The sequence below is a fragment of the Elephas maximus genome, chromosome 16 (assembly GCF_024166365.1).
Source record: "Elephas maximus indicus isolate mEleMax1 chromosome 16, mEleMax1 primary haplotype, whole genome shotgun sequence".
Taxonomy (NCBI): domain Eukaryota; kingdom Metazoa; phylum Chordata; class Mammalia; order Proboscidea; family Elephantidae; genus Elephas; species Elephas maximus.
Genome location: NC_064834.1, coordinates 68,702,031 through 68,716,013, shown reverse-complemented (window position 1 = coordinate 68,716,013; position 13,983 = coordinate 68,702,031). Strand labels below are relative to the sequence as shown.

At 38.2% G+C, this 13,983-nt stretch overlaps 1 non-coding gene across 1 annotated transcript; it reads right to left on the bottom strand.

Moving 5' to 3' along the window:
- Nucleotides 1-89: 89 nt before the first annotated feature.
- LOC126060067 (U6 spliceosomal RNA) lies at nucleotides 90-195 on the bottom strand. Its single transcript, XR_007513532.1, has one exon. It is a non-coding gene; the product is annotated as a U6 spliceosomal RNA (small nuclear RNA).
- Between the last annotated feature and the right edge of the window lie 13,788 nt (nucleotides 196-13,983).

Sequence of the window (13,983 nt, the reverse complement as noted above, 5' to 3'; positions counted from 1 at the left end):
AGTGTTACTTTTTTTCCTGACTTTATGTTTTTATTTGATTTTTAACTTTTTTTAACTAATATTTTGAATTGATTTTTAAATTAATAAAAAAATATATGAAACACTTCAGGAATTTGTATGTCATTCTTGCATATGGGGCCGTGCTAATCTTCTCTGTCATTCAAGTTTTAGTACATGTGCTGCTTAAGTGAGTACTTGAGTGTTATCTTCTTGAGAGAATGGAACTTCTTATCATTTGATCAATGTTGGTCCAAGACAATGAGTTAACCATAGATGCACCCTGTGGTATAAAGAACTGGTTACCAGCTCACATGTAATTCATCCATGACTCTCTTTTAATCTGAGTTTAATTTTAAACAAAATTAGTTGAAACCTGGGAGATGTTTCCAAGCAAGATTGAAAAGTATATTGAATTATTTCAGTATAGGGACAGTTCTTAAATAATTAAAAGTAATTGTCTTAGTTATCTAGTGCTGCAATAACAGAGATACTACAAGTGGATGGCTTTAACAAACAGAAATTCTCTCACTTTCCAGGAGGCTAGAAGTCTGAATTCAGGACGCCAGCTCCAGGGAAAGGCTTGTTCTCTCTTTTGGCTCTGAAGGAATGTCTTTGTCATCACTCTTCCCCTGCTCTAGGAGATGCTCAGCACAGGGACCCCAGGTCCAAAGGACAAGCTATGCTCCCGGTGCTCCCGGTGTTTCTTTCTTGATGGTTTGAGGTCTCCCTGTCTCTCTGCTTTCTTCTCTCTTTTATATCTCAAAAGAGATTGGCTCAAGACGCAATCCAATCTTGTAAATTGAGTCCTGCCTCATTAGCATAACTGCCACTAATCCCATTCATCAACATCATAGAGATAGGATTTACAACACATAGGAAAATCACATCAGATGACAAAATGGTGGACGATCACACATTACTGGGAATCATGGTGTAGCCAAATCGAAAAAAAAAAAAATATTTTGGGGGGACAAAATTCAATTCATGAGAGTAATGATGCAATTGCAATTCTTTTCTGCACTGCAGAGGATTGACTATTATTCTCCACTTGGAACCATATTATTTAGGAATGAAAGATGTATGAAAGTTAAGAGACAAACCTTCAACATGTGAGTCCTTTGGTCTGCAGAAAAATAAGCACCTAACAGCTGAATGGATTAGAGTTGTATATAAAAGGAATCTTTTTACAGTAGCTTCTAAATTTTTTTTCTAAATTGAATAAATCTAACCGAAAAATATTCATACCCAAGATCTGATGATGTCTGATTTAGCCTTTTTATTGAGAGTAAAGCGAGTATAACCTTGTGAATACTAGAAAGATGTTTACCTCTGTCTTATTGACTATGCAAAGGTAGCTGACTGTGGATCATACCCAAATTATGGATAACATTCTGAAGAATGGAAATTCCAGAACTGTACACAGACCAACAGGCAGTATCTTTTGAATAGAACAAGGGGATACTATGTGGTTAAAAGCATAAAAGCTGTGCATCAGGGTTGTACCTTCTCACTGTACTTATTCAGCCTGTATGCTGATCAAATAATCTGAGAAGTTGGACCATATGAAGAACAAAACGGTGTAAGGATTGAAGGAAGTCTCATTAACAACCTGGGAAATGCAGATGACAACCTGGCTTGCTGAAAGCAAAGAGGAAGCGGTTACTGATGAAGATCAAAGTATGGATTACACTTCAACATAAAAATCCTCACAGCTGAACCAATAAGCAATGTCATGATAAACGGAGAAAAGATTAAGTTGTCAAGGATTTCATTTTACTTGGATTCACAATCAGCACCCATGGAAGCTGCAGTCAAGAAATCAATGTATTGCACTGGGCAAATCTACTACAAAAGACCTCTTTGAAGTATTAAAAAGCAAATATGTCACTTTGAGGACTAAGATGCGCCTGACCCAAGCCACGGTATTTTCAGTTGCCTCATATGCATTCAAAAGCTGGACAATGAATAAGGAAGACGGAAGAAGAACTGATGCATTTCAATTTGAAGAATATTGAATATACCATGGACTGCCAGAAGAACAAAAAAATCTGTCTTGGAAGAAGTACAGCCAGAACGCTCCTTAGAAGTGAGGATGGGGAGATTCATCTCACATACTTTGGGCGTGTAATCAGGAGAGACCAGTCCCTGGAGAAGACATCATGCTTGGTAAAGTGGAGGGTCAGCAAAAAATAGGAAGACCTCCCAAGTAGATGGATTGACACAGTGACTGCAACAATGGGCTGATGAACAGCAAGGATTGTGAGGATGGCACATGATGGGGCAGCGTTTTGTTCTGTTCTACTCTTCGGGACCTAACAGCAACAACAGAACAGAATCTAATTAATTATACCCTGAGGGGTGAAAAGGAAGTTTGAAGGAATGTGAGTGCTACAGCTGCTAACCAAAAGGTTGGCAGTTCGAATCTACCAGGCGCCCTTTGGAAACACTATGGGGCAGTTCTACGCAGTCCTATAGGGTCGTTATAAGTTGAAATTGACTCAACGGCAATGGGTTTGGTTTTGATCTTCTGCTTTCTTTGAATTTATCTAATATTGTGAAAGAATTTGTGTAAGATTAGACCTAATAATAAGCCAGTGGTTTAAACGCATTTCCCTCTCGTGTAACAGTGAAAGATGTTTGAACACTTTGAAGAGTGGTTCTTCTCCAGACAGTCATTCAGGGATCACCTTTCATGACATTGCTCTGCCATCTTTAAAAAAAAAAAAAGCTAGTCTTATTGCTGAGTGACACTGGAGCCAGCACCGTGGGACTGTGGAGGAGGCACACAGCAATATCGTTCTTAAATGATGAAAACCAATCACAGTCAATCCAAGCCCTAAGAGAGTACAATTCATTACCATAGACATAAGGGAGAATGGATTTTGATGGCCATATTCTAGTAACCAGATTTTTATTAGATCCTGTCTGACAATTGGTCTTTTAAATGAAGAGTTTAAAATATTTACATTTATTTTCACGGAAGTCTTTGGATTTATTTTTACCATTTTATTTTGTGCTTCCCATTTGTCCCTTTATAATGCCTTTCCCCTTCCGTCCCCACCACTTTTTTTAAAAACCTTCCTTGGATTAAATTTTATTATTCTCCTGAATCCATTTTCCCCTCTACAAGATTGAAAGTTGCTATACATTTTAGTTTTATTCTTATAGTAATTACCTTTGATTTTTTACCATGCATATTTAACTTGCCAATATCTAAATTTACTGTCTTCTCAACAATATAAAGACCTTAGAATCATTTAACTCTGGTCATCCCCCTAACAATTTTATGTTATTGTCCAAATTTAGTTCTAGCTTCTTTTTTAATTTCACGCATTATAAAAACATTTTTGGTTTGCTTTGTTTATTTTTTTTAATTTCTTATTATTTCTCTGACCTTCTTAGAATTGTTTTCCTTTTTACTGAAGTATATCTGAAATCAATTTATTTTACTGAAGGTCTGTATGTTATAAAGGTTTTAAGTTTTTGCTTTGTTTGCAGAAAATAGCCGTGTTTTATCAGGGTTCTTTTTTTAAAGATAGTTTCATCATCTGTACATGCCGTCACGCAATTTTCTCTCAGCCCTTTGAAAATGGCATCACTGATGCCGTGTCTCCTGTCAGCCTACTTCTAGTTCCTTCCTGGCTCATTCGTCTTTTTCTCTTTTTGTCTTTCGTCCTGGGAAGTTTCACCATGATGTTCTTGTATACACTTTGTTTTATTTGTCTTGTTTTGTATTCACTAGACTTTCTGAAAATGAGGATTTGTATTTTTCAACATACTTTCCTTAAGGAAGTTTTTTAGCCCTGATCTCTTTGAAGATTATATTGCCTCTTGCCATTTTCTCTAGTGTCTTCTAATGCAATTTTGATTATATATATATTAGCTACTAGATACGTTCATTCTGTCTCCATAGCCTTTAACCTTTTTTTCCTGTATTTCATCTCATTGTCTCTGTATGCATTATTCCGTGTAATTTCTTCTCAGCTATACTCCACTCCACTTATTCTCTCTTTAGTTGTGTTTAATTAGTTATTTTACCTATTCTTTGAATTTCTAACTTCAATACTGCATTTTTTTTTGTACTTGGATTTCTTTGATTGTCTTTTGTTCCTCTGCTGTATTTGTATACTTTTCCCCCAAATCTAAATGTCATAAAGGAAGAGATAAATATATATGACTACATAAAAATTTTACAATTTGAACAACAACAACAAAACAATACTATAAATAAAGCCAAAAGAAAAAGGAAAAAATGGGGGAAAGATTACAACACAAAGGTCTAATTTTTCTATTATATAAAGAGCCCTTATACACCTGTAAGAAAAAGGCAATCAGGCAGAAGAAATCCAAATAGCCTTATAAACATTTGCAAATTAGAAAAAACAAAGAAGATGCCATGTTTGACCCATCAGATTGGTCAAGCTTGTTGATGCACTAGGTTTGCAAGGAGGAAGAGAAACCGACCTGCTCATCCATCAATTAGAGCATAACTTGAGACAAGCTCTTTGGAGGGCAGTTTCACATCTATTAACCATACCCCTTTTGACTCAACAATTTTATTCTAGGAGTTTTTCTTACAAATATTCTGGGACATGTATAGAAATGTGCATTTGCCAGGATGATGATTGCAGCATTGTTGAGAATAACAAAAAACTGGAAATAGGTGACTAGCTAAACAATGTTTGGTACATTCTTTTGATGGAATACTATACAGCCAGTTTAAAAAAGTACGAGATTGTATAAGCTGGTATGCCAAAATATTCAAGATACATTGTTAAGGGGAAAGAAAAAGACAATAGAAAAGTATAGGTAGTGTGCTCCAGTACTTTGTATATTAAATATTTATATGCCTGTATGTGTCTGCATGGAACATTACTGGGAGATTATGAGAGACTGATGGTGGTTATTTCTGAGGAAAAGGACTATTTGCACAGGACACAGATTTTTTTATAAACTCCTTTTAGTCTGTTTTAATTTTTTATCACACGTGTGTGCCATTTTCAGAATTAAGTAAGATACATCTTTTGATCAACTTTAGGAATATTAAAAATTTTTTTTTTTTGAATTCAGCCAACCGATAAAATTTTGGGTCTGTGTTTGGGAAAGAATGTGTACGGACCCTCAAGTAAAGCCCTGCCCTGCTGAGGAGTGGTTTGCCATCTGGTCAAGAATAGGAGTCAGGCTCCTCAATTTTCAAAACTGTCAGCTTTCCTACTGCACACCTGGCTTCCAGAGCACGTGGGGCCCTCCCCATCCGAGCTCAGGAGCCCGGTGACCCAGGCTCTCTCCTGACGATTGATGGAGCCTCTGCTGGGAAACCATAGTGGATGGCACTGCTCATCGTTTTCTCAAGGTTCTTCGTGATAAATTTCCCTTTGAATTCAGTCCAGGAATTAAAAAAAAAAAAAAAATTTCTGTATGAATTGGACAGCTTATTTACCAGAATTCAGTATATTTCCCAGGTTGCTTCATTTTCCTGGAGTTTTAGTATTAAATTCAGTGTTCAGTACATAACTGGGCAGTTAATAACTTTATCTGTTTTAATGATCTGATTATGACTAAGACATTTATGGTAATTTTTTCGGGGGGTAACCATGACATTGACCATAAAATGGAAAGAAATATAAAGGCTTAAGTCCACCATGATGTACGAATTCTGTCAGGTGAGAATTTCCTTCAAGAAAAACAATATATTCTTGCTGAACATATTTAATTTAAATCTAATCATGAGAAAACAATCAGACAAATCTACAATGTGATATATTCTGGCTAATTTTCTTCAAAAACTTCAATGTCATGAAAAACAAACAAACCAAAGTGGGCTTGTTCAAGATTAAAATAGACTAAAGAGACATAACTTCAAGCATTGTGCACATATTCAATTCTGGAGTAGAATAAAAGTCCTTTGGGGACCATTGAGAAAATCAAATATGAATTACATATTAAATAAAATCAGTGTGAATTTTCTTTGAAATATGGGTGGTTATGTAATAGAATGGCCTCATTTTTAGTTAGTGCCTGCTGAAGTATTTAGGAGTGAATGTTTTAATGTCTGCAACCTATCCTTAAGTGGTTCAGAGAAAAAAACGTATTTAGCTAGAGAGCGGAAGCAAAGGTAGCAAAACATTGACAGTCTGTGATTCCAGGTGAAGGGCACATGGGTACAGAGTGTACTTTTCTCTCAACTTCTCTATTAAGTTTGAAAATTTCAAAATAGGTGGGAAGAAAAAAGAAAAATCTGATTTGAATTTCACAAAGTCATATTGTTAGAAAAAAAGATACCTGTAGCAAAAAAAAAAAAAAAAAAAAGATTTCTTAGGTTAGGTGCCCATATTTGCTGCCATGCCTTTGACTTTCATCTCATTATTATAACCAAGTGAGGGCATTCTCGCAGTATCGTCCTTGTCAGCATTGTCGTTTTCTTCCTGGTTCTTTTGACCTCTTTGAACTAACAGCAGCCGCCTAATGGCTGCCTGCCTCCTCAGCTGCCTGGTCTCCACATCTCTGCCCTGGTTTCTGTGAGCCGCCTTGACCTGCCTCCTTCACACTCCATCCCGGGGGTAGTGTTTCCATCAGTGGTCCCAGGTGGCTTGTTTTTCTCAACCTTTGCCCCCGACCCCCCTTTCTCTCTCATTCCCCAGGTGTCTCTGCTTTCAGGCCTCACCCCACCCCCTCCAGCCTTTGTCTAATTAGACTGAAGTGGTGCCACCTGGCAAAGTCTTCCTTCCTGGGCCTCTCTGGGAGGGCCTTTTCCTTTTTCCCCTCTGGGGTTGTCATGAGTTTCTTGTCAATGTCTCTGGCCTTTCCTGCCCTCCTTTTCCCCGAGATAGGCCTGTGGTTTCCCCAGGTGTCCCGGTTCTGGGTTGTGATGCGAGTTGCTGATGGCCGTTTCAGAAACCAAGGAAGCCTGGTTGAGACTGCCATGATGCCTTTCCAGACTCAGGTTCCAAAACAGGGTGACCTAGGAGGTGTTTTTAATCACCCACATCTGTTTTCTCAGCTAGGGCACAGTCCTGGTCTGGCTTGCTCATTCCCAGTAACTGTGTGGCAGGAAGGGGTGCTGCTGCCCTGTCCTCAGTGGGGGCCTCCCCTGCCCCTTTCCCTCACCCTGGTTTTGACCCTTTCATTTTCACACTTTGAAAGTTGATGCCAAAACCTTTCCTATCATCTCATCGGAATCCCCAAAACCCCAAATCAACATCACCCCCCACACCAAAAAAAAAAAAAAAAAAAACTCTAAACAGTTGAGGCCAATTTAACTATTGAAGTTCTGGACCTCTCAAGCAAGGAGGTAAACTCAATCTTTATCTAGATTTCCCAGATTTGAACTATCTGTCCAATGGAGTTGGACTATTAGTACAGTGACTTCAGCATGCAATTTACTGAGAAGAGAAATTAAGGCTGTCAAGGACTGAAAAACTGTCCAAACCAAGACTCAGTCATGCTTGGTACTAGAACATGGTATCTGCAACTTATTTGCTGACTTTAGTTAATTCTTGAACAAATTAACACAATACACAGAATACAGGCAACAAGGGAGCATTCATTCATACTACCTTCTCATGACCTTTGGATTGTTGTTGTTGTTAGGTGCCTTCGAGTCAGTTCAGACTCATAATAACCCTATAGGACAGTAGAACTGCCCCATAGGGTTTCCAAGGAGTGGCTGGTGGATTTGGACTGCCGACCTTTTGGCTAGCAGCCGAGCCCTTAAACACTGTGCCACCAGGGCTCCTAACTCTTGGGTGGTCTTCCTTAAAGTTTCCAACATTTGAGGAGCACAGATCAATAACGAGAGATGAAAAGTCAGAAAAACTGAGTTCTAGTCCTGACTTAGTCACTGAAGTGCTTTGTAATTTTGTTCAAGTTACTAAACTTGTTTGCTTCAGTTTCTCCATTTCATAAAATGTTAAAAGTGAGTTGGGGGAGGGGGTAGATTAGATGATCTCCAAAGTCCCCCAGCTCTAAAACTCCATGACTATGAAATACAATGGTCTGGGGTTTTCCATTTTCCCCTATCTATTTTAGAAAATGCCTTTTTTTTTTTTTTTTTAACATAGAGAGGTCTTTGTCTTATACATAATTCTAACAACTCAGTTTTGAGCAATCAAACCTGATCTGAACCTAGGGCGAGGACAATACAAACAGAACTGTGGGAGAATCAAAGAAGGGAGCATGGGAAACACATAAGTGCATCAACACCGAGGTGTCTTCCTTTAGGCCTCAATCTCGGAGGAGCCGCTCTGCAACCCCTTTGGATGCCCAAACCTGCGGGTCTGCATTTGGCACTGTACAGCCCTGCCTGGTTTCACCACCTCTCTCTAAGTGTTTGATGATGGTACCTTTGATCTCCACCCCTCATCTGTCAGTTTGTCGTACTGTGGTGGTTTGGGTGTTGCTGTGATGCCAGAAGCTAACAACCGTCAATATGCAGATGACACAACCTTGCTTGCTGAAAGTGAAGAGGACTTGAAGCACTTACTGATGAAGATCAAAGACCACAGCCTTTAGTATGGATTACACCTCAACATAAGAACCAAAAACCAAATCCACTGCCGTCGAGTCGATTCCGACTCATAGTGACCCTATAGGACAGAGTAGAACTGCCCCATCAGGTTTCCATGGAGCGCCTGGTGGATTTGAACTGCTGACCTTTTGGTGAGCAGCCGTAGCTCTTAACCACTATGCCACCAGGGTTTCCACCTCAACATAAAGAAAGCAAAAATCCTCACAACTGGACCTATAAGCAGCATCATGATAAACGGAGAAAAGATTGAAGTTGTTAAGGATTTCATTTTACTTGGATCCACAATCAACACCCATGGCAGTAATAATAAATAAAATAAAAATAAAAAAATAAGTCAGAAGAAGCAGTGCATTGGGCAAATCAGCTGCAAAGGGCCTCTTTAAAGTATTAAAACTCAAAGATGTCACTTTGAGGACTAAAGTGTGCCTGATCCAAGCCATGGAATTTTCAATTGCCTCACATGCATTTGAAAGCTGGACAACGAATAAGGAAAACCAAAGAAGAATTGGTGCCTTTGAATTAACGGTGTTACTGAAGAATATTGAAAATACCATGGACCGCTAGAAGAACGAACAAATTTGTCTTGGAAGAAATATAGCCAGGATGCTACTTAGAAGTAAGAATGGTAAGACTTCATCTGACATACTTTAGACATGTTATCTGGAAGGACTAGGCCCCGGAGAAGGACATCAAGCTTGGGAAAGCAGAGGATCAGGGAAAGAGAGGAAGGCCCTCAATGAGATGGACTGACACAGTGATTGCAACAATGAGCTCAAACATAGCAATGATTGTGAGGATGGCGCACTACCAAGCAGTGTTTTGATGACACCTAACAACAGCACCACCTTTGATCTGACCCTGAATCCCCAAATCAAAGCGATCACTTGTTTAATATTTGTCACACTTCCGGAAAATCTAAAACCCAAAGCAGAATAGAAGGCACGCTCTAACAAGGGTTTGTCTTTCCAGCCAGTTAAGTTATTAAAGAACAGTTTCCTGATTTAAAAAGTTGTCTAAGCTTAGAACTGCTGAGTTCCCCAGCAACAGGTTACAAAGGGAGCATACCAAATAATGACAGAGAAGAGAAGGAAAATACAAATGTGTAAATGATCAAGGGAACGGATCAAGTAATTCCTTTGACAATCATATAGTTTAAATAGAAGGCAGATTTAAAACATAAGTAATGGCGGGGATGTTAAAGTTTGTTGAAAGGATGTTTGCCAACAGTTTTACGCCTGGTTACCCCAAGGAGAATACAGTTGAGAACTCTTGCCATGGTGAAGCGCGTATAGAATAATAAAGCATATGACTTTTAAACCGCATTCTGTACGGGGGTAAAAACTCCCACTCTACAGAAGGAGGAAGCATCTGAAACAGTTCCAGCTTCTTTCTGCCCCATCCCTTGCCAGGAGGTGTGTGGCTCACCTGATTGGTAAGTTTGGAAAGGGAACTTGGCATTCTTGGCTCAGAAGCAGCCTGTCTACAAGATGCATGCATTCAGGGGCATCTAGTCACCCAGTGAGCTCAGGGGGTGGTCTCCATGCCTAGAGGGGACTCTGGGTTGGCCAGAGCTGCCTGTGACTGAGGGGGCCGACTCCATCTAATTCAGGAAGAAAGCTTTCTTTGAGAAAGCTGATATTTTTGTCTCTCGTTGTCTGACTCCTATGTGTCTCTAAGGCTGGGGAGAAGGGGGTGTTATTTTTTTTTGGCTGCTGTAATTGCAGCAAGTCAATCAACATATACCTGCAGCAAGCCAATCTCTGTCCCAGGAGTGGGGCCTATAAGAAATGTTAAGAGCCGATCCCCGTCCTCAGGACACAGCACTCTGAAATTATGAAACTCAATTTCATTAACTTTAATTGTGAACAGGATTCTCCCTCATTTTTTTTTTTTTTTAATCTCCTTAGGTGTTATCGTTCTGTCCTAATACTAAATAGACTGCATTTCTAGATGAATTATGGGAGAGCTATTTTGGTCCACTTTGTATCATTTTAGGGCTTTAACAGCTCACAGAGAACAAATTTGATTGTGTTTATATTCAAACCTTTCTAACAAGGAAAACAGAAGGATTAGATCCGATAAAAATAGGAGCAGCATTCTGAATGTGTTTAAACAAGTTTTCCCCGCTGATAAATAGAACTGTTGCGTATCATTTTCAGCTAGACTGACACATACACACAAAGAAGTCACCAGTTCTCCTAAAGAATTTGTACAATGCTCTGGGCAAGTTACAGCTGGATCCTCTTAGAGAAATCAATCTTTTCTAGTAAATGACTTGTAAGACCATTTAAATCTGTGAAGCTTTTCAGAAAATTTATTCAATTAAAAGGATTTCCACTATTTTAGCAAATATTAAATGACACGTAATACTCTTGCAGTGTCAGAAGGGAAAACAAAACACACCAAGAGCCTCTGTGCAGTGTCCTGCAGCCCGTGGGTCACTGGCCCGTCCACCTTCAGGCAAGTCTCTGGGTAGATTGATGGACGCCACTTTGGAGCGCTAATGCTGACAAATTTACTTATCATTCATGCTAATCACTTCTGCTGCTTTAGGGGAAAAAAATAATTAAGTCTCCAAGAATTTGAGGATTACATTACGCTGTATAAAAAGGAAGACAATAACTTCTATGATGATTAGGCAACACCAGTCAAGACTGTAGACCAGATGACTGTATTGTTCTCATATTAGAGTGGCTTCTGCATTTCTTGTGTGTATTTCATCTCAAATTGGCACTGTGTCATTTGAAAAGGTTCACTGTACAGATTATGATTTGAGTTTCTATTTATGTAGCTTTCATTTCGGAGTTGACAAAGTACCATAGTACAAAGTATGTCTTCTTATTCCCAACCCAAGAAGTATATCCTAGGGATTAGAATACTGAGCTGAAGAACAGAGGAATGAAATGACTAGAAAGGCAGTCCTCGTCCTTCCCTCCTTGCCAATTGGTTGGAAGTCAGAATTTAGCATCACTGGGAAGGGAAAGATTTTGGCCTTGCCTTTTCGTATGTAATGAGTCAATTATAAAATGGGGAGAATTGTCTACCTTCCAGATCTGAGATGAGCACAAAGACTTTTTAAACTCTTTTGAGGTTTCCAGGAAAAATGATTGTATTAATTCGGAAAGTAGACATTGGACTCATAGAGCAAAAGCTGGACAATGCCAAGTGTTGGTGGAGTTGGGAATATAGGAGCCTTCCTGCACTGCAGGTGAGACAGTGGAATGCTGAACTGTGCACATGAAGCTTACATGCCTTGTTGTTAGTTGTCATCCAGAGGGCTCCAACTACTGGTGACTCCATGTATAACAGAAGGAAACATTTCTCAGTCCTGTGTCATCTTCACCATTGTTGGCATGCTTGAATTCATTGTTATGGCCACCGTGTATTTTGAGTGCCTTTTTTTTTTCCAACCTAGGAGGCTCACTTTCCAGCATTGTATCAGACAATATTCTGTTGTGATCCATAGGGTTGTCATTGGCTAATTTTCAGAAGTAGATCTCCAGGCCTTTCTTGTAGTCTGGAAACTCCACGGAGACTTGTCCACCATAGCTTCCAGCATCATAGCAACACACAAGCCACCATAGTACGACAAACTGACAGACAAGTGGTCGATGCATGTCTTAGTTCTCAGCAATTCTGCCTTTCAATGTATATCCCAAGGAGATATTTGCACAGGCTCCTAAATAGGAAGTGGTACAAGGATATTCATTGCAAAGTCGTTTTTCTTAGTGGGACCTGGAAGCAACTGGGGAGAGTAGACAGGTAAATCATGGGGGTGATATGTAGCAGTTGGAAGTAACAGAATAGATACATACCCAGCAATATGGATTGGCCTGACTGAAAAACTGTAGCTTTATTGTTGTGATGTTTATTAGTCTTTTATGGTTTGTGCCTTCTGTGTTATTTCAGAACTCCTTCCTTATTGTGATATCATTAACATGGTTTCCTTCATTCTAAAAGTTTTAAAATTTTGCATCTCACACAATGGCTTACCTAAAATTTATTTTGGGGTCCAGTATGAGGTCATCATCCAATTTTTTTTTTCAATGTGGATAGCTAATTGTCACAGCACCGTTTATTGAATTCTCCACCATTTCCCCACTGACCTCCAAGGCCATTTCTGTTATTTATCAAGTTTCCAAATTTGAGTAGGCTTGTTTATGGGCTATCTTGTAACATTGATCTATTTGTTCTTTTTCAGGAGCAACTTGGCTGTATTTTACTCTTTATATAACTTTAAATTTATATAAATATAAAAAGCTTATCAAGTTCTAAGAAAATTTCTGTTGGGGTTTTTATTGAATTTTCATTGTAATTTGGGAAAAATGAACATCTTTATATTTCCTAGTCTCCCTGCTTATGAGCAGAGTGTATCTACTTATGTCATCTTTATGTTCTTTCATAAAAACCTAAAACTTTCCTCCTTAAGGCCTTACAGATATTTTATTATATTAATACATAGGTGACATTTCTTTCTATTTTTCATGGTATCTTTTTTGGTTAATTTACACGTTATAACACTATTTGTTGTTGACATATAGAAATGCAATTAATTTCCTTATGTAAAACGTACACTAAAAACCTTACTGAATTCTATTTAATTCAAATAATTGGTAGATTATTTGGGACTTTTCTATGCAGATAGGTATGTCATCTTAAATTAATGGCAGTTTTGTTTCTATTCCTTAGAGTCTTTTCTCTTTGTGCCTGATTGTCCAGTACAGTGTTGAACAGAAGCAATGACAGTGGACATCCTCCTCTTCTTGTGTCTCTTACCCTTTCATTGGCATACAATTTTTCATAATATTCTCTCATTATCTCAACTCTATCTCTAGGAATTTCCTCCTTTTAATACCTAATTTGTTTATTACTTGCCAGAGGTTTACATATATTAGTTTTTTTCAAAGAGTCAGCATTTCATTTTGTTAACCTTTCTGTTTTATCTTTTTTTCTGCTTCATTAATTTGGGGTTTTATCTTTGTAGTTTCTTTTATTCTACTTTCTTTGTCTTAATTTAGGGTGTCCGTTTTCAGATATCTAAACCTTTGGGTTTCTTGAAGTTACTTTCTTGGTTTTGACTTCTGATTTAATTGTGCTGTGATCAGAAATATGATCGAATTTTTAAAATAAATTTGTAATTTGCTTTATGAATAAATTTTTAAATGGTTCATATGTTTTCTAGTTCTTGGGCACAAGGTTCTTATAGTCTATTTGATCAAGCTTGTTAACTGTGTTGTTCAAATTTTCCCTTTCTGACTTTTCGTAAGTCTATGAATTACCAAGAGGAGTTTGTTTTAAAAAGAAAATCAAAACTCATTCTATGGTGGTGGATTTTTTTCTCCTTGTAATTCTGTCAGCTTTTGCTCCGTATATTTTGAAGGTATGTTATTAGATAAATACAAATTTAGAAGTATTGTATCATCCTGCTGAATTGAATCTTTTGTCATTGGTGGTGA